This window comes from Castor canadensis, chromosome 12 (assembly GCF_047511655.1).
Source record: "Castor canadensis chromosome 12, mCasCan1.hap1v2, whole genome shotgun sequence".
Taxonomy (NCBI): Eukaryota; Metazoa; Chordata; class Mammalia; order Rodentia; family Castoridae; genus Castor; species Castor canadensis.
Window position 1 is genome coordinate 62822010 of NC_133397.1, and position 21101 is coordinate 62843110.

The 21101-nt window shown below is 33.6% G+C and overlaps 1 protein-coding gene and 1 non-coding gene across 6 annotated transcripts in view; one reads left to right on the forward strand and one right to left on the reverse strand.

Moving 5' to 3' along the window:
• Positions 1–21101, reverse strand: part of Exoc6b (exocyst complex component 6B) — a 556197-nt gene that overhangs the window by 344064 nt on the left and 191032 nt on the right. The window lies entirely within an intron of this gene.
• LOC141415192 (U6 spliceosomal RNA) lies at positions 11435–11542 on the forward strand. Its single transcript, XR_012440206.1, has one exon. It is a non-coding gene; the product is annotated as a U6 spliceosomal RNA (small nuclear RNA).

Sequence of the window (21101 nt, forward strand, 5' to 3'; positions counted from 1 at the left end):
ATCCTGTAAATTACCTAGACTATGGGGCATTATCTTAGGATTCCAGTGAAGTTGCTAGATATGTCACTGGTCATGTAGACTGCTAATAAAACCAAGGATGGGGAATTTAAATGTGTATAAGATAGCTTCTGATAGAGAAAAAATTCCATATAGAGAAAATTTTGATTATGGTCCATTCATTCACTGTAACATCCATTGCTTTTGTAACAAAGCAAATCTTAAACATAATATGACTACTGTTATAGTTTATGAATATAAGTAGAAAAGGTATTAAAATGCAAAACTTTTGTCCCCATTCTAACACAAAGAGTGTCTAAAAAAAAAACTATAAAGAGACCCAATCTTATACAGAATAGAAATATTAATGAGAAAACAATATAAACTGCCATACTGTGCTTGATTCACATCTCCTGGAAACTAGAACAAATAACAAAGAAAATACCACAAAAATTAAGCATCCCAAAGCTTAGCTTTGTCCATATTGAAAGTTTCTATCAATGGTTCAAAATTTCTAAGCCAGGCATGGGGGTGCACACCTGTCATCCCAGCACTTGGAATACTGAGGCATGAAAATGGTGAATTCCAGGTAAGCCTGAACTACACTGCAAGAACATGTCAAAACGAAAAGGGAGGATTGAAGGGAGAAGGGGAAAAGAAAAGAAAAGACAAAAAAGTTTAAAAAATTGACTTCACTTTAAGTGAGAATGCCTAGCACTCTTACTGGCACAGAGTAGGCATTTGAAAAGTGATTTCCTTCTTCCTCCCATAAGGAAACATTTCACATACACTAGACAGGTAAGAGAGTATCAGAACAGGGAGATGTGAATATCCACTATGCATTCCTTTAAAAAGTGCCGTAGGAAAAAATAAAAGGACTGGAGCATGTGATTGAGTGCCTGCCTAGCAAGCAAAAAGTGTCACAGGAAATGGAATAGCATAATTGCAATTTAGTCAACCTAAGAAAAACCTAACAGAACAACTGTGATCTAACTTACATAAACGAAGAAAATGGCAACTATATACTATCTGCTCTATAGTAGGTAACTAGAAAGAGTATCAGAGAACAGAGAAAACAGATTTTGACTACCTACACCTAAAAAAGTGAAAAATAAAAAGAGAAGCTTGCAATGTAACCAATCTATGAAAAACTACATATTATAAATAAAATCTAGTTTATGAAAATATACATAAAAAGCTATTACAAAAATGTCATAAAATTGAGGACTAGGCTACAAGGTTTAATTAAAATGAAGTTACTAAAATCTTCAATTTGGACTGCCTCTAAATGTGATTTTTAAGTGGCTTGCCCTTATGCACCAAAGAACCTAGTAAAGTTTGCTTGAAAAGAAAAACAACTAATTAGGTCTTCTGTGATGGTCACTGGAAGCTGATTACTAAACAGAGCTAAAAGACAACTAATGTTCACTCTCTGATCTGACTACTTACTGCCTATTTTGTATTATGTTTTATGAGTCCCTTTAATGAATATACAATTTTAAGACACTTTACAACATCCTCTTGAAAGCTGTCATATTCCTTAAAAATAGTATTACAAAAAGCAGGAAAAGAGAATAAGGTTAATAAAAAATGACAGCAAGAATGGCTCAGGGCCAGAGATCCATTTGAAACTTATAAAATCTTCCTAAAATCAGATGGATGTGTGTTCTCTTATTGCTAGGTGTAAAACTATACACTCACACAAGCTTCTGTTTCCAGTTTTAACTTAAAAGCCAGGTGTTTCATGTGATATTAAAGGTTCCTATTCATCCTCCTAGCAAAATTTTATTTTGTTGTCACAATAGATAACTAGTCCAGCAAGAATGACCAATTACACATTCATAAGTATGTAGAGAGTTTGTAATATACTTCCAAAGTCAATTTTTGCAGAAATTGACAGGCTGATTCAAAAATTTATAGAAACATAAAGTATATAGAACAGATAAAATAGCCTTGCAGAAGAACAAGGTTGGAGAATCTATACAACTTGATTTGAGAACTTACTGTAAAACTGCAATAATAAGACAGCATGGTATGTACTGGTATAAAGACAGACATGTAGATAAATGGAATAAACTATACAAAACAAAGCCAACATATAAGAACAGTAATGCAATATGTAATAAATTACAAAGTAATTTATATTTGAGAACCCTCCCATATATCACATTAATCAAGTGATAAGAATGATAAGAGTGATACCATGTAACCCCTGACAGGATACACTGAAGATATATTACCTCTGGGGTATCAATACTAATAATGCATTAACTTAATCTAATCTTGAGAATATATCAGACAAATCCAAATTGAGAGGCATTCTACAGAATAACTGACTTGCGTCAAGGTTATGAAAGAGTGAAGGATGGACATACATTGGAGGAGACTACAAAGATATGAACACTAAATGCAATGTGTAATCCTAGATTGTACCCTGGAACAACAACAAAAAAATTATATTAGTGGAAAAACTGATGAAATCCAAATAAGCTCTATATATTAGTTAACATAACAGTATCATGGTTAATCTCTGAATTTTCATAAATGTTAATGCTCTATGGCTATGGATGATGGTAACATAAGAGGAAAATGGATGATGGTAACATAAGAGGAAAATGAATGAAGGTATGTTGAGAAATTTCTGTCATTTCTGCAACTCTCATGTGATGTTAAAGTTACCTCAAAAAAAGTTTTGGTGGTACTGGGGTTTGAACTCAGGTCTTCTTGAAAAAATTTAAAGAAAAAATAAACAATGAAAAAGACTATAAATACCAAGAGAAAAACACTCCTGGAACACTCCTAGACTAATGATAGGAATATGAAATGGTAAACAATGAACAACTTAGAAAGTTAACCATATGACCCAATAATTCGACTTTCATTTATTTACAAAAGAAACAAACCAGGGACCCACACAAAGATTCATACATAAAAATTAATGACAGTTTTAGGTGTAATAGCAAAAAGCTAGAAACAACCCAAATGTTCATCAACCAGAGAATGGATACATGGTTATACATGGTATAACTATCCAACGTAATACTACTCACTAATGAAAGAGGACAAACCACTGTTATACATAATAACATGAATGCATTTCTAAGTTGTTCTATTAAATTTAAAAAGCCTGACAGAAAATAAAAACTACATATTATGTGACTGTATTTATGTGGAATTCTCAAAATCCAAATCAGTAAGGATAGAAAGTAGACCAGTGCCACAGCTACATATTATGGTGCTTAAAAGCTTCAGACTTTGGAGTATTCTATATTTAAGATTTTAGCATTCTGGATGCTCAACCCTTCTTCTAAAGAATACATAGTTCAAACAAGAAGTCTCAAGGAGAATCTAAAAAAAACAACTCAACTAAATTTAACTGAAAATACAATTAATCAAAATTTATGGTATTGCAGAAGCAGTGAGTGCTGAATGGGGAAATATCAGTACACATTACTAAAGAAAAAGATATAAAATCAATAATCTAAGTTTACAGCATAGGAAATTATAGAACAGACAGCAATATAAAACTAAAGCAAGCAAAGGAAAAGAAATAACTAAATTAGAGCAGTAATCAATGAAACAAAACAAGAGGCAAGAAATGAAAAGCTGTTTCTTTGAAAATATTGGTGAAACTGATGATTCTCTAGTCGAGCTAACTAGAGATGGGAGGAGGAAGAGGGAGAGAAGACATAAATTACAAATAGCAGAAATATAAGGGAGACCATTAATATTGACCCTATGGACATTAAAAGTCCATAATATGAATTTATGAATATTATTCATAAATGTATACCCACAAATTTGATAACACAGATGAAACAGTGTGATTCCTTAAGAGATAAAATTTATGAAAATTCATTTATGGGAAAAAAGATAATTTGAATATACATATACATAAACACATGCACATACATATATAGAATTAATTGAATCAATAATTAATAACCTTCCAAACTAGAAAGCCCATTGCATTCACTGGTGAATTCTACCAAACATTCAAGGAAGATACAATAGAACTGCCTATAATATCTTCCAGTAAACTTAAAGCACAGAGAATACTTCATAATTCACTAATACCAAAAAGCAGAATAAACAGAAGAATCTGAGTTCAATTCCAAGTACCGCCTCCCAAAAGAAAAAAGGAGAAGAACTTCAAGAATGGAAAACTACAGACCAATATCTCTAATCAACATAGATATAAAAATCTTCAACAACATACAACTCTAAAAATATGTATAAAAATAAACCACAACAAATGAAATTTATTACAGATATGAGAAGCTGGTGTGATATTCAAAACTCGATTAATGTAATCTATCACATTAATAGGTTAAGAAAAAAGCACATGATCATTATCAACAGATGTAAAATAAGCATCTGACAAAATCCAATGCTCGCTCACATAAAAACTTTTAGCAAACTAGGAATACAGGGTGACTTTCTAAATGTGATGACGAACATCCATTAAAACCATATCATACATCACAGTAATCATAAGAAACTAGATGCTTTCATTCTAAGGTCAGGAACAAGGCAAGGTTATCACTTCTCACCACTCTTGGTAAACATCATATTGGAAGTCCTAACTAATGCAATAAGGTAAGAATAAGAAAAAATGTACACAAATTGAAATGTAATTGCTGCTAAACTAATTTTCTATGTAAAAAATTCCAACATATTACACGTAAAAAAAACCTCCTAGAACTAAGTGATATAGTAAGGTTGTGTATAAATACACAAACACTGACTATTAAATATTAGCAATGAACAACTGATAGTATTAAATGGAAACTTAAAACTCAACACTGTTATATTACCTCTCCCAAGAAAGACATACTTAGGTATAAATCTACCAAAATACAAGTAAGATCTGTCTGAGAAAACCTACAAAAAACAGAATCAACCAAAGATATCAATGAAAACATTAGTAAATGGAGAGATACTTCAAGTTCGTTGATGATAGGAAGATTCAAAATTGTTGAGATGTTAGTTTTTCTCAACCTGACACAAAGATTCAACATAATCCCAATAAAAACACCAGCAAGTTATTTTGTGGTATTGACAAGGTGATTCTAAGGTTTCTCTGGAAAGGCAAAAGGAAATAGAATGCTCAACAAAATACTGAAGAGGAAGAAGAAAAACACCAAAGGACAGACATATCCAACTTCAAGACTTATTCTAAAGCTACATAATCAAGTCAGTATGGTATTGGCCAGATAGCTGTAGATAAGAGATAGATGGACAGATCAAAAGAACAGAATCCTCAATCAGATCTACATACCTATAGTCACCTGATCTTTGAGAAGAAAACAAAGGCAATTCAATGGAGAAAGGATAGTTATTTCAACAAATAGTGCTAGAACAACTCACAGACACATGCAATAAAATGAATTTAGACATAGACCTTAAAATTATTAATTTAAAAAGTAACTCAGAATGGATCACAGACATACATAAAACTCATTTTTAGAAGACAACATTAGAGAAAATCTGGGTGACCTTGAGGTCAGTAATTACTTTTTTTTTCTTTTTTCTCACAACCCAGTACTTACTTGTTTGAAATAATATTAGAAGCATTCTCCTTAAAAGAAAAAATTGATAACTTGAAATTCATTAAAATTTTTTTAAGTTTTCTGTAAGTGACACTGTTAAAATTAAACAACCCACATGCTTGCAAAATAAAATTTAAAAAGGAATACTACCATTTAAAAATGTGCAAAAGACCTTACCATACACCCCACCAAAAAAAGACATGCAGACAGCAAGTAAGCACATTAAAAGACACTTGACATCATCTGTTACTAGGAATTGCAAATGAAAACAAGAAGACATCATTATAAACCTGCTATAGCTAAAATCCAAAGGACTGACAATAGTAAATGCTGGTGATAATATGGAGCAACAGGAACTCTCACTGCTGTAACATAGTATGGCCACTTTTGAAGATGGTGTCTTAGTTTTCCACAAAACTAAATGTGGTCTCACCATGATATAACAACCATGCTATGAGTTTTTTATTCAAATACTTTGAAAGTTTAAGCCTACACAAAAATTTCCACACAAATATTTGTAGCAGCTGTATTCATACTTGCTAAAACTATGAAGCAACCAAGGTTTTCTCAATAGATGGATGGACAAACCATAGTATATGACCATATAGTCATATAATAGGATATTATTCAAAAATAAGAAGAAATAACCGTTAAAAAAACCCAGAGGAACCCTAAATGCATACCTGTAAGTATGCATAGTATGTGCATTATGGAAGAAGCAAAATAACACAGAAGTAGTGGGAACTTCTGTGAAATTGTTCTGTATGATGTTGTAATGATGGATAGATGCTGTACAATACCTAAGCTCTAATATAAGCTATGAACTTTAGTTAATAATAATATTGGTTCACCAGTTATAACAAATGTACCCCAGTAATGCAAAATACTAACAATAAGGGTAAGGCAGGGAGTACAGCATCATGATATTACACATGCTTACCATACATCAGATCCAACACAAAAGGTGGGAGAGAGGGGTTATGATTGAAGGATAGAGGAGATATATGGAAACTCTATCTACTCAATTTTTGTATAAACCTACAAATTTCCTCTAAAAATAAAATCTATTATTTTATAAAGCCAAGAAAGCATTTTAATATAAAAAGATCAGAAAAATATACTCTTTTAAAAAAAAATCCTGGGGGGAAATAGCATTTAATGATAATGAACCCTTCTTGATTCTACATGAAGTTAGAAATACAATTAATCTTGAATCAAAATAAAGTACTCATGGTATGGGAAGCTGGCTATGAAAGGATCAGTAGTAAACACCAATTCTGCCAAACACAGTAGAACAGGCATGTAATCCCAACTACTGGAAAGAGGTAGGAGGATCATGGTTTGAGGCCAGCCCAGGCAAAAGTTAGCATGAAACCTCATCTGAAAAACAAACTGATAAAGCAAAAAGACACCAATTCTTTTAAAGCTGAATTAGCTCTAAATAATTTATCACACATTGATAAAACATGAAATTGCTATCATTATTTAAAAGCCTTGTATTACCTAAAATTTGTAAGATATTTTTAAAACTTCATTTTATATAAAAAGAACAAGTAAATTGTAACTCTAACCAGAACTCAATACACTCCCAAAAAAATAAGAGGCAAAAAATGATATATTATAAAGGCATTAATTTCCTTATCCTTCATTGGGAGAGTCAGATATCAGTAAAAAGTAAGAGTAAAAAGGCAAGTCAAGGGCACTCTGTGAATTCCAGAATAGACTCCCACAGCAAAAAGTATTTATCTATATTAAAGCATATTAGTCTGTTCAGACTGCTATAAAAAAATGATAAATCAGGTAGTTTATCAGTAGTCTATTTTCTGAATTCTGTAGGATGGGAAGTCCAAGATCAAAATGATTCACTGTCTGATGAAGGACTGCTTTCTGCTTCATAGAGGGCACCTTCTAGCTGTGTCCTCCAGTGATGGAAAAGGAAAGGGATCTCCCTTGGGCCTCTTTTCTAATGTTACTAATCCTGTTCACAAGTGTTCCACTCCCAAGACCAAATCACCTCCCAAAAGTCCCACTCTCCTAATATGTCACTTTGGGGGTTAGGATTTCAAAATATAAGCTTGAGGGGACACAAACATTCAAGACCAAAACAGCATCTATTACTTGAACTATTCCTTGATCTAATCTTCACCAGACTGAAACATACATAACTGAACACATAGAAGGCCTCAGTAAATACTGAGTTGAACTGGAGAACATCAAAGGTAAAGAACAATAAGGTATTAAAAAAAAAACTATAAAGCTAAAGTTTCATGTAAGAGGAAGTTCAGCAAGAAGAATATTTTTTCGTTTTGCTGTTTTATTATTATTTTAAAGTACAAGACTAAGTTTTGGGAAAAAAGTAAAAGATCCAATTAAGAGACTGAAAAAATAACAGAGAAAATTACTAGTGAACCAGAGTTCTAGGAAATTCTGGATCCAAAAGAGTTTGTAGGTATTAATTTTTTTCTTTTTTTACAAATTTTTATTAGGAAATATTTATTATATGGGGGGATTCACAGTAACAATTCTGATTAAACTTATATTGTACATTATTTACATTGCCCTCACCATCTCTCCTCCCACCCCTTCCATGACCCACTTAAAGCAATTGCAAGAGGTTTCTTAGTTCTGTTTCATATACGTATATGAAGTCCACCTATCATATACCATCATCTTTTTTTTGTAGCTATTAATTTCATTAAAGAATTCAGGTACTTCTGTCTCTGAAATGGAAAGCGAGGGTGATGACCTACACGAAAAAGTAAAGGAAAAAGAAAAAGAAATGAAATTTGAGTTTTTTTAAATGGTCTAGCTCAGTTATAAACCTAGACCTAATGAGATAAAAGAGCATGTGCTGAAACGTAGACTGACGTACAACTGGGGGATTGAGTAACATGAGGAAAGTCTGGGATAGTCACTCCAGAAAAAGTAATTAGGTCTTACGAGATGATTTTAAGTATTCGTAAGTAAATACGAATGTCTTGGTGAGTTCAGGGAGAAAGATTACAGTGAACAAAATCAGGATGATTATATTAATTTTTCCAGAAAGGAGTATAACTTTCAGTAGCAGCAACATTTTTCTTATTATAGATTTTATTGCTTATGTCTCTTGCTTATGCAATAAAATCATCACATTTCATGAAAGAAAGAGACAGAAATAATGAACGTAGTTGTTGCTGGTTAATGTACACAACATTCTCTCACCGACAGAACAGATTGACCATGTTGAAAACTCCATATTCATGTGGCAATCAATTAATTAAAATCTTATCAAATACCTGATTTACTTAAGAACCCATTTGTTATAACAGATTGCTTATACAGTACAGTAATCTGACATGAGCTTAAACTCCCACTACCCCTTTATGAATTCATGTCAAAATCTTCTTCTGATTAAAAATGCTACACATAATTCCTATGGTATACAGCATTGTTTTATCACACTCATTATTTACTTCTAATAACATATCCAAAATACACACAGAGAAACGAGTCAAAAGGATCCATCTATCAAGAATAAACAGCAGCCTGAGACCAAAATTAATCTTTCTTCTCTACTAGATCTGGATTAAATTAATTAGAGCTATCAATGTATAAAATGAAAGGCTTAGGAGATGGACCTAGGGTTCATCTTGTTGAACCAAAGGTCTGACTTTAACCTGCGAGGGAAAGAAAGTAGGAAGGAAGAAGGGGGAGGAAGGAAGGGAGGGAGGGAGGGAGGAAGGGAAGGAGGATGAGGAAAGGAGGATGAGGGAGGAAAGATGAGGGAGGAAGGGAGGAAAGAGGAAGGAGCAGAGAGAAGAGGAGAGGCAGGCAAGGAGAGGGGAGGGGAGGGGAAGGGAGGGGTGAAGAGTGGAAAAGGAGGGGAGAGAAGAGAGAAAAGGAGGGAATATAGTCGGGTCAACTTGCATATGGGGAAGAGAGGAGAGGAGAGAATATAATCAGGGTTAACTTGCATATGGACAGATGGATTTTTTTTTAAGCACTTTCTTTTCCACCAGGGAATATCAATGGCCTTTTAAGCAGTCTCGCATTTAAATGTGTGTTCTGACAGTCATGTCAGAGCCTGGGTAAAAGCCTTTTCATGGAAATCATTAAAACAAAAAGATCCAGACAAGAGATCTGTTTTTTTCCAGGGAGTGAGTGAAATAGAATAATGCAGTTTGAAAAGATGGAAGTACCTTCCATACTGATGGAACAGATGAAAAACCTTCCATCTCCTCCTCACCCTCCCTCCCCGCCCCTGGCCCCCAGCATGGAATTTTTTTTACCTGCAGTGGTCTAGAATACTCTATTACAAATAGTAAGGAACTTTGGGAACAGGAATAGGAGTTAGGAGAAAAAGAAGGAAAAGCATACAACCACACATTCATTTGTAATTCAGAGCAAGAGGGAAAAGAACAATCCCAGAAGATTCCAATTGACCCTCCTGGGTCCTGTGTTCCCCATGTGCAACCCACAAAGTCTCACAGCTCTCAACTTTAAAGTGCTGAATCATTTCAGCAAGTGGTGTGTACCTATCTGCTGGTGAGAAATAACAGTCATTCCTCCCTTCAACCATCATTTCCTTACTTCCCACTGCTAAATGCTCTGCTGCCCACTGTCAAGCACTGAAGCAATGCTAATGGACTCTCCCTAGGAAACTGGAGGTTGAGCCAGCAGCCAGGAAGGTCACTTTATATCTTGGCTCAAACCCTAGGCCCTCTGCAAAAGATGTTTTTTGTTCCTGAAAGACCACAGAGATATTGGTATTTCTCTTATCCAAGTTAACAACTTTTCAAGGACTTCTCCCACCCACCACATTTTTCCCTTATGCCCTACTCCCCTTAATATCAGGACTGGAATCTTGATCTGCTAGAATGGTTTCTTCATTTATATGTTCCATCAAAATCATTTCTGAATGATTATTAACTGTGCCAGAATAAAATATTTTAGATTTATTAGCCCCTGGTCACTTGATGCTGATGGAAGTTTCTGTCATACTGATCCTCTACATTCCCCAAAATGATTTAGTAGCCCTAAACCACCATAAGAAGACATATAATACAAAATCCAAAGTCACTGTTATTTAAATAAATCTCAGAAATCCCTGGAGGTTGCCCCTGAGAGTTGCTGCAATTCATCCACTTAAACCCACAAAAAAAAAAAAAAAAAAACTGCAAATAAATGTGGGCTCAGCTTCCTCAAAGACACTTTGAAAATTTTGCTTTTACTCTTAAAATGAGGGAAATCCTATAATCCTTTGCTCTATGCACCAGGCACTACACTGAGCACGTAATCTGGATTACTTAAACTCAAACATCTCCATAAAGTGGATACTTTTGTTACTCCCACTTTAGAGAAGAGGAGATTAAAGTTTAGAGAGATGCATTACAAATCCCAGAGAGTAGAAAAACCAAGATTGGAAGAAAAACTAATGAGAGTGGCTGCACCCTTAATGTGTACAATTATACTCTCATGTGCATGTTAATTGCATTGCTCTTATAGATCATATCCAGACTACCTTATAATAAAATTATTTAATTCTGAGTCTGGTCCATATATATTCTTTTTTTTTTCTTTTTGTTGTCCAGGCAGATCTCAAAATGCGCTCACGTGATCCTCTCACTTCAACCTCCCAAGTATTGGGACTACAGGTGTATACCACCAAAGCTGGCTTAGACTATATCATATTACCTCATCAAAGAAATGAGGGCACCAGCATTCTTAGGGCACCAGGATTCCTAGTTAATAAATTACCTATAAAGATCAGCTTTTACACCAATTACTTCTTCAGAATCAATTACTCACTTACTCAGTTCCCATTACTAACAAACTCCATTAAAAACAGTGATAGCTCTCTTAATTAGTCAGCAGTATGTATACAAAAATACAAGTATATCACTTTTGCACTTAATAATCTCAGCACATATACTAAAATTGCGATGACACAGAGATGATCACCAGGGCCACTGTACAAGGATAACACACAAATTTGTGAAATATTCCATGTTTTTTTAGGGCTGGCAGTATGGCTCAAGTGGTAGTGCCCAGCAAGCACAAGGCCCTGAGTTCAAACTCCAGTAGGAAAGGGAGAGAGGGAGGGAGGGAGAGAAGGAAGGAAGGAAGGAAGGAAGGAAGGAAGGACGGACGGGAGGGTCTTATAAAATGTAAAAGCAAAACAAAGGTTACAATTAAGAATTCTCCAACTTACAGAAAGGAACACTAAAGTCTCAGAATGAGAAGACAGACTTCTCAACCACAAGGACTTAATCAACTTACATTGTGAAGGGAAACTCCAAAGGTCTTTACAACTGCCAATCCAATCTAATAGTCTCAGCCCGTTCTTATATACAATTAAATAATTGTACACTTAGCCCAAAGGAAAAACATTTTATAAGTTTTTACACTTTCTAATTATATCAACTTATCTCAAAGATAAAAGGAACTAGACAATTCTTTGCCTTAAGTTCAGAAAATAGCTTCAATAAGAAACCTTTGCTTGTCTTTTGTTTGTTCAGTGAGAAGGACACTCTTGTGGTATCCCAAGAAATTTAAGACTATCACACATATACTAAGGACTGTTAACTATCCACTCCAGACAAACAGCTCTCAGGAAGGTTTACGTTATGTCTTCTCAAAGTCCCTCTACACTTTCTCTCTTCCTTTAGTCCTCAAAAAGGAAATAGAGTCAGTTAAAGCAAATGTTATTGTAACAAAAAAATCCAATAGAACTAATTTTAGTTTTATAACTATCTTTTACCTCAACTCAATATTCACAAAAATAACAATTTTGATACTTATGACATATCACTGAATATCTGAATAACTCAGAACCCATTTTACCCTATAAGACTTTAGATGAAATAATTAAATGACTTTAGCTAAAACTTGAAATGACAAAGCTATATTTATTGTACATGTAATGCCCTCTACAGGCTATCAGTGGGATGAATCAGAGAGCTAAATAAAAATTTCTCAGACTTGTTACTATGCATTACTACAATTTATTTTCTAGGTATGCTAATAGTAATTTACTCTCATTTTGAGCCTATACAAATTTCAAACCAAGTACTTTATATTCTCATTCTCCAACTCTTTTTTTTTTTTTTTTTTTTTTTTTTTCCTTTTTTTTCCGGTGCTGGGGACCGAACTCAGGGCCTTACACTTGCCAGGCAAGCGCTCTTCCACTGAGCTAAATCTCCAACCCTTCATTCTCCAACTCTTTAAACGTCTTTCAAAGGCCCCAGTTCAGTTATTACCCAAGCTTGCAATGTACTCATAAGAAAAAAACTAAATAAAATACTCCCACACACATTATTAAACATGTCTAGGAAGTAAACATAACAAGCCTACTCAACATGAGCAAAAACTCATCTATTTCTGTTCCAAAATAATCCAGATATAAATGATGGTTCAAGAAATAATAACTTTCCAAAAATATAAATATATTACATTCACATTCTTTCAACATAATGCTATCATGATTTAATCTAACAAATAATCCAAATGCCAAAGTTAACAATATCACCCTCATGACTAACATAATACAACACAATGAAACAAGAAATGTAGTTCAAAAAAAACCAGGAAACGTAGTTCAGTGACATGGTTTTCTTGGTAAACTCAAGCCATTTTAAACATATTTCCATTCTTATAACAGCAATAATTAAGATTCAAAAGTAGGACAGGTGGAGGATGCAATAAGAAGAGAGAAGTGTTAAAAAAAAAAACTATTTCCCAAATAAAATTAAATCTGAATTAAGTCTAACTCTATACCTAATGTTATTTCCCCAGATTATTAGGATAGTCTGTGACACATAGTCATTGACACTTAGTACATAACTACACCTACCCAGTTTTTTACAATCGTAAATTTTTTAATCTCGCTCTCTTTCTCTCATTAATAATTTCTCTAAAATGCTTAATTCAACTTGTTGGGTGAATGTGAAAAAAAAAATGTACTTTACATCTTTACAGTCTAGGGTAGTCCAAAATAGAGTCAGTCATTCTTTGATCCATACACAGGAAAAATCAGTCCCCTGCTTCAATGGGGTTAAATATGATAACTGGATAATTAATAACAAGGTAATTCTTCTAAGATAAGAAAAAATTATATATAAATAAATTTTATTTTCTATAAAACATATAAATACAAACATTTTATTTTAACCAATGTGACAAATTAAGAAAATGCAGACTAATAGCTGACAAGTCACACACAACACTAACAAGTTTCACAGACACAAAGAACTTTAGTAAGATTTCTAATGGATGGTGAACATTCAGGACTAAATTTTCATGATCATTTGTATGACAGAATGAAAAAAGTAAAGTATGAGAATCATGCTATGATGAAACAAAATGAATCCCAATTCACAGTGAACAAAAGACATTAAGAAAATTATCAGAAATGGTACAAAACAAATGGGATGTTATTTGAAGGTACAATGGTTTGCTATATCAGCAAACATGAAAGAAGACAATCACCGAAAATAACAAGTCTAAATGACTAAGCTGCATGTTTGAATGCACAATGCTGATATACTGAAGACAGAATACAATATGTAAGATTCTAAGAAAGCTCTCCTTGCACTCTTGAGCTCTATCAATTTCAGAATGAAGAATTAATATATAGTTATACACAAAATCTATCACAAAGAAGTTATCAAAGAAAATAAGTTTAAAAAGTAGAAAACAAGAGACAAACAATAAATTTTAGCAAGATTTCCAGACAGGAAAGATAGTTAAATTCTAGAATAGGCTGTGTACAAAGCGGGAAAAATCATTGGTCTTAGAGATTCATAAGTTGTAGTTTAAAAGAACACTGTATTCCTCAGGTTTAATGATTCAAAGTACCCTAATTATTCCTGCTAAAACTCAACTTCATCTCTCAATAATCATATTTGCATACAAACATTACTGAAGCAAAGTTTCTTCACAATTGGCTTCTATTGTTTATACACACATAAAGGTTGAGATTTGGGGCTAATTTCTCTTTATTTTAATGTCTCAGCTAAAACAAATTTTAAAACAATAAATTCAAAGAAGAGAAAGGTTTTCAATTCTAGTTATATATGCTATACACAGGCCAGAAAGATCACTGTTCTCATAACATCAATAATATTAATATAAAAAAGGGGGAAGAACACAGCACAGGGAGCTGTAAAGAACAAAGTACCAGAAAGAGATGAGCCATTCCTAGGTTAGCAGAAACCAAAATTCACTAATATCACTAGGACAAATATCAAGCCTGAGTCACAGGTAGGAAGAACAGAAAATCTACCATAGACAAAGGAACATTGTTGGAACAAGGAGAAACCAGTCAAAATTTTAATGTGATACTTACACTGGTATGGGAATGGAAATGTAGCAAAGTCCCAAACACAAAGGTAGTTATTTTCACCTTCCGATGGCTACTGCACTTCCTTTCTTTTTTTTTTTTTTTAAATCTTTATACTTTATTTCTGTCTGATGCTCCTTTACTCATAACTAAAATATTGGAAGATTTGTAGTCATGCATCTCAGACCACAAATTCTTTTCTTTCTCTAGATAATTTTAGTTGCATATCACAAGTTTATATGTCCAGATAAAATATGCCATGAGAGCCATGGTTTACTATAGCTAATTTTCCACCAAACATCTCTGGTTATAAGTCTTTTCAAGATCCTTAAATTTAACAAAGTGAAATTGTACTTACGAATCTTCCATCATTGAAACATCTTATTTATTTATTTATTTATTTATTTATTTTTCTTTTATTTGTATGTGCATACAATGTTTGGGTTATTTCTCCCCCTCCCCCCTTCCTTTCAATACCAAAGGTTCATAACTGAGTAAGCAAAGTGGGAAGAAAGGAATGGTGTCAGAAACTACAGGGAGATCTAGTGCCTCCCAGTGCTTAGATCACAAAGCCCTGCTGGAAGAGTAAACAACAATAATGAGAAATGGGGGTGAGGGGAGAAACAGAAAAATGTGATCCAAAAATCAGGATAGCAAACAATAATAGAAGTAAACCTACAAGTGATCAAGTTGTTTGGAATAGCACACAAAAACTTTAAAATAACTACCATAAATACATAAAGAATTCAGAGAAAAGAACAGACAAAGAGCAGAAAGTAGACACTTTGAGCAGAGAAGTGAAAATATACCAAAAAGTATAAATAAGCGTGTGTTCTAAAAGGTATTCTTTAAATTTTATTAAAAAATTACTAACCATTTGAAAGAAATACTGTAATAATACAAGGTTTATAAAATGTAGAGGAGTAAAATACAATAATACAAGGTATGAGAGTAGAGTATATGAAATTATAATGCTCTGAAATATGAAAATGGCTTCTTTTTTAATTTAAAAATTCCACATATTTATGGGGTGCCATGTAATATTTTAATATATGTAGACTTTATGTAATAGTCAAATCAGGGTAAACATATCTATCTCAAATACTTATCACTGCTGTGTGACTTAAACATTCAAAGTCTTTTCTTCTAGCTGTTTTGAAAAATATAGTACATTACTAATATTTACAGTCACTTGACTGTGCAACAGAACTTATTTCTCTTGTGTAACTATAACTTTGTACCTGCTGACGAGCCTTTCCCCTTCCTTCCTCATCCCTATTGTCCTTAGCCTCTGGTAACCATTATTTGTAACTGATTTTTAACTGGTATTATATTAATTAAGGGTAGGCTGTCATAAGTGAAGAATAAATAGTTAAATTTCTAGCATTACCAATAAATATAGCTAAAAATTCAGATAAAGTTTTAGCAACTCAGAGGGCCTCAAAGCTACTGATAATGTCTACCTTAAGCTGGGCAATAGTACAAAGATGTTTATTATAATTTCATATTTTATAATTTATAGATACTATACATTTAACTTATTAACTATTTAATAATAAAAATATAAATACTAAACTATATCTAGGTCAATTTATAAATATATGTCTTTTATAAAAAAGAATGGGACCTATTAAAGTGCTAATAATCTCTTGCTGGATGTTACAGGATTAATAATGTATATTTTCTTCTTTGTACCTTTTAGCATTTTCCAAATTCTTTAAAATGAATATACATTATTTATATAATCAGAGGAAAAACTACTTTCAATAAAATTAAAAATAGAAACAACTCCAGGCAAACATTTGGAAAATTTCTGGCCTTACTGTTTGTAACTGATTTTGATTTTAAAAAAACCAAAAAACCTATGGTCGTGATTTAAAAAAATAACAACAATGTTTTACATAAGTACAGTCCCAATAATGTAACCTTTGGGAATCTTTAGACTAACAGTAGGATACTGAAATGGTCACAGTGTTCTCAGGCCAAGAGTCCCATCAAAACCCCAAAGATGTGGGTAATAAACTATTCCAAATATCCACTAGTGAAAATTGTATGTAGAAAAATATGTTCTCAGCTTTTACTTTTGTTGACAATAAAACCAAAAACATATGACCCAAAAAGCATACTGTGTGACGTGATAATCAACTGTCTACAGATGTTACCTAGCATGGGTCATTTTAATGCAAGACAAACAAAAGATCAACAAACAGGTAAGTAACTTGGACTACTAAAGCATTCTCAAGAGATAAAAAGTGAAACAAAGGTTGATATCTTGTCTTCCTTCTCTTTATCCCGTGGGGTATATTGTAATTTCACAATTATGGAGGGGGATGAAATCACAGAAGAAAGCATTTTGTTATCTGGTATTTTAAGAGTAAGGCTGAGAAACAGTAAACTATAAAAAATAAGAAGGAAAAACTGCAAATGCAATTATGAATTCAATTGTGGGTGAAGACTGAGCTTAAAGGTTTATACTCGAATCTGCTGTTAAAAGATGCAAAAGGTTAGTTAATTCCTCATACTTTCAAAGTATTTAACAACTATTTCCAAAACAGCTGATTCTGCTGGCAGTTCTCATATGCTGTCAGGAAACAACCATAGGTGATGGCTGAGAAAACATATCTAAAAAATTAAAATGACTCCACTGAAATTAAAAGACAAGTCAGCTGGAACAATAGTAGAACCTAACACAGAAGCTCCCCTTATCTGTAGTCTCACTTTCTATGGTTTCAGTTATCCAAGGTCAAATGCTGTTCAAAAATATTAAATGAAAAATTCTAGTAATGAACAATTCATAAGTTTCTGAACTATGTGTCATTCTGGATGTAGAAATCGCACGCCATCATCCAGCTGGGACATGAATCAACTATCCCTCTGTGAGCAAGCCCATGCTGTCATATACTACCTGCCTGTTAGTCACTTAGTAGCTCTCTCACTTATCCAATCAGCTGTCAGGGGAATCCCAGTGCCTGTGTTCAAGTAAGTCTTATTTTACTTAGTAACAGCCCCAAAGCACAAAAGCAATGCTCTGGCAATTGGGATGTGCCAGAGAGATATCATAAAGTGCTTCCTTTAAGTTGAAAGGTGAAAGTTCTAAAAAGGAAAAAAAAAAAAAAAGCTGTATGTAGAAGTTGCCAAGATTTACACTAAGAATGAGCCTTCTATGAAATTGTGAAAGAAAAATAAATTTGTACTAGTTTTGCTGTTATAACTCAAACTGTAAAAGTTATGGCCAAAAGTGTGTTTTAAGGGCATAGTCGTCTACTTCATCTCATCACATAGGAATTGTATTATCACACATCATATCAAGAAAGGCAAATACAGTACAATATTACAAGATTATAGTACAAGATATTTTGAAAGAGACCACATTCATATAACTTTTATTTGAGAATATTGTTGTAATTGTTCTATTTTATTATGTTATGTTGTCCGTTGTATCTCACTGTGCCTAATTTATAAATTAAACTTTATCACAGGCATATATGTATTGAAAAAAAATAGTATATATAGGGTTCAGTGCTATCCATAGTTTCAGGCATCTACTGTGGCTCTCAGAACATATTCCCTAAGAATAAGGGGTGACTATTACATAGCTAGAACATTCTTCACATCCTAATACTAGAACAAGCTGCTTAGCATTTGTCCATAAACTCTATAATATACTCAAGTATACATGTCAATGTGTTGCACTACAAATAAAAATGGAAATGACAGTGAGCAAAAAATTAATATGGTAAAAATCTCACACTTAGATACTATCACTCAAAAAGGGCATGGTAAGCACAAAATGGAAAACTAAGTACATAGTTTTAAGCAAATTTGACTAATCTCATTTCTTTCATTAACAATCAATGTGAACTACTTGGAACACCATATGCTGACAGCTGTATACAGAATGTATAGGTTAGGGGAGGAGGCCTTTCCTGCCCACAAATACAGAGGCTGAAACAATAAAGTGCATATCCTTCTACCAAATTCAAAAGTTGGAAAACACAGAATTTGGCAGAATGTTACTAGACCATAGGGATGAAAAGTCCTGACATGACACAGACAGGGGAAATTTCCAAAACAACAGATGCAAGAGCAAGAATTACTTCTATTTAGAAAATGGGAAGAATCACCAGAAAACAGGCTAAATGATTCCCAAGAGATCTTCAAACAAAAGAAATCCAGTGATGTGAGCCAATCACCATAAGGTAAAGAGGAGTTCAGGAGAAAACACAAAGTCTAGATCAGGACAAAAGGTAAATATTTATGAAAGCACCAAAATGGGGGCCTATAGAGACTATTACCATTAATTGTCAGAATCTTCAGGTGAGAAACTAAAGTTCAAAGATATATATTACAGTATCACTTAGCGAAGCAAAAGCAAGATGCAAGCCACCACTTCTAATATATCAGGTTTCCAGTGAAATACTATAAAAAGTATTTTTACTTATCTGATAAATTATGAATTCCAGATAGCTAGAAGAATTAATGAAATTATTCAAAGATCAGCTGTTTTAGTAACAAACAGCCCACATGTCCTTCTGTTTAGTGCCATTTCCATTTGCAATGGAAAAATTACATAGCTTCATACCAACAAGTGAACTCACACAGCATGTATTTAAACAGCAAGCAATATATGCCACATACAATAGAAAGTATTAAAATATAAAAATAAATATAACAATTCAGCTCAATCCTACAAACACTAATTTATTAAATCACTGCTGTTTGTCAGACACTTTACAAATGCTATATACAAATATCAATGTGGCATAGCTCCTTTCCCTCAGGGAATCTGAGTGGGAAAAACTGACAAAACAAACCATCACACTACAGACTAAGCACACTGTTAGAAGTATGTGCCCATAGCACTACACTAACCCACAAAGGAAAGAGAGGGGAGGAAAGGATTCAAGGAAGGCTCCGAAGATTAACTGATTCCAGAATTAAATCTTATAAGTCTGTTCTGCAAAAAGAGAAAAACAAACGCATGAAGTACAAGAGAAAACAAAAGAAAAGGAATAGTCGCAAGGAAAAAAAAAAAAAGAGAAATCTTAGGTCACCAAAAATAGAAAATTAAAAAAAAAAAAAAAAAGAGGAGCCCATAAAGGAATTCGGGGGAAAAAATACTCAAACATACCATTTCTAGTGTGAATGACCTCAGAACCACTGAGTTTGGAGTTGCTAGAAAGTAAATTGAGACACACAAGAGGAAACAGAAGGAAAGAAGTCATCATAAACCAAGTAACAAGACAGTTTCTGATAGAGAGATAAGAAGCCTGGACATGAGTTCCAGGTGTTGGGGAGCTACTGCTATTTGAAAAAGAGGAGTTGCTCTGTAGTGGTGTCATTTCTAGTAACTGTGTAGAAAATGGACTTGAAGAAAAAGCAATGGAGGACAGGCAGATTGTTAACCCATACCTAAGATGGAGAGAGTTCAAATTGGAGCGTTCACAGTGAAGATGGATGGGATATGGGAAGATTCAAAAAGTAAGGTGAAAATAACATTGCAAGATTCAAAGGTAAAATTATCATGACTTGGTAACAGCAGAGACTGCCAAACCTGCAAGGCTCCTCTACAAGTCATCTGTATGATCTTGGGCAACTTAACCTCTAAAATTGTCTTCACTTGTAAGAATAGGAAAAATACCAATAACTACCTCAAAAGCATGCTATGAGAATTAAAAGAGCCAATACATGTAAAGAGCTCAGAATACTAGCTACCAAAGTAGATACTGAAACTTGCTAGATGGCGATAGTGATTGTGGCCAGAGCGGGAATGTTGGTGAAAGTTGTAACAATGAAACAGATGTGAAAAGAGTGAAGGAGATGGCTCAATCAAAGATAATTTCTAGGTCCTTAATTTGAAAGACAGTGTAGTTAATGCAGCTACCAACCAAAAAGGAAGGGGAAGAGAAGGTTCAGTTGGGGCTTACACAGTGTATGAACAGAATTTAACATGAATTTTAGACACTTGGGGGTGAGATGCCATTCTGAGTATCATCAAGATGAAGCAGTCTTATGGGTAGCTAAGGAGTGGAATTCAGGTAAAAGGTCAGAATAACACCTTTGGGAGTCAGTGATAATAGGTGGTAGTTGAAGTCCTAAAATTTTTCATGTTTCTTCAGGGGGGAGTTTGGGGAGAAATCACCAAACAAAAAGACCAAGGTGAAGGGGAGGAGAGGAGAAAGAAGAGGAAGGTAAGAAAAGGGAAAGCTGGTGCAGGTGACTCATACCTATAA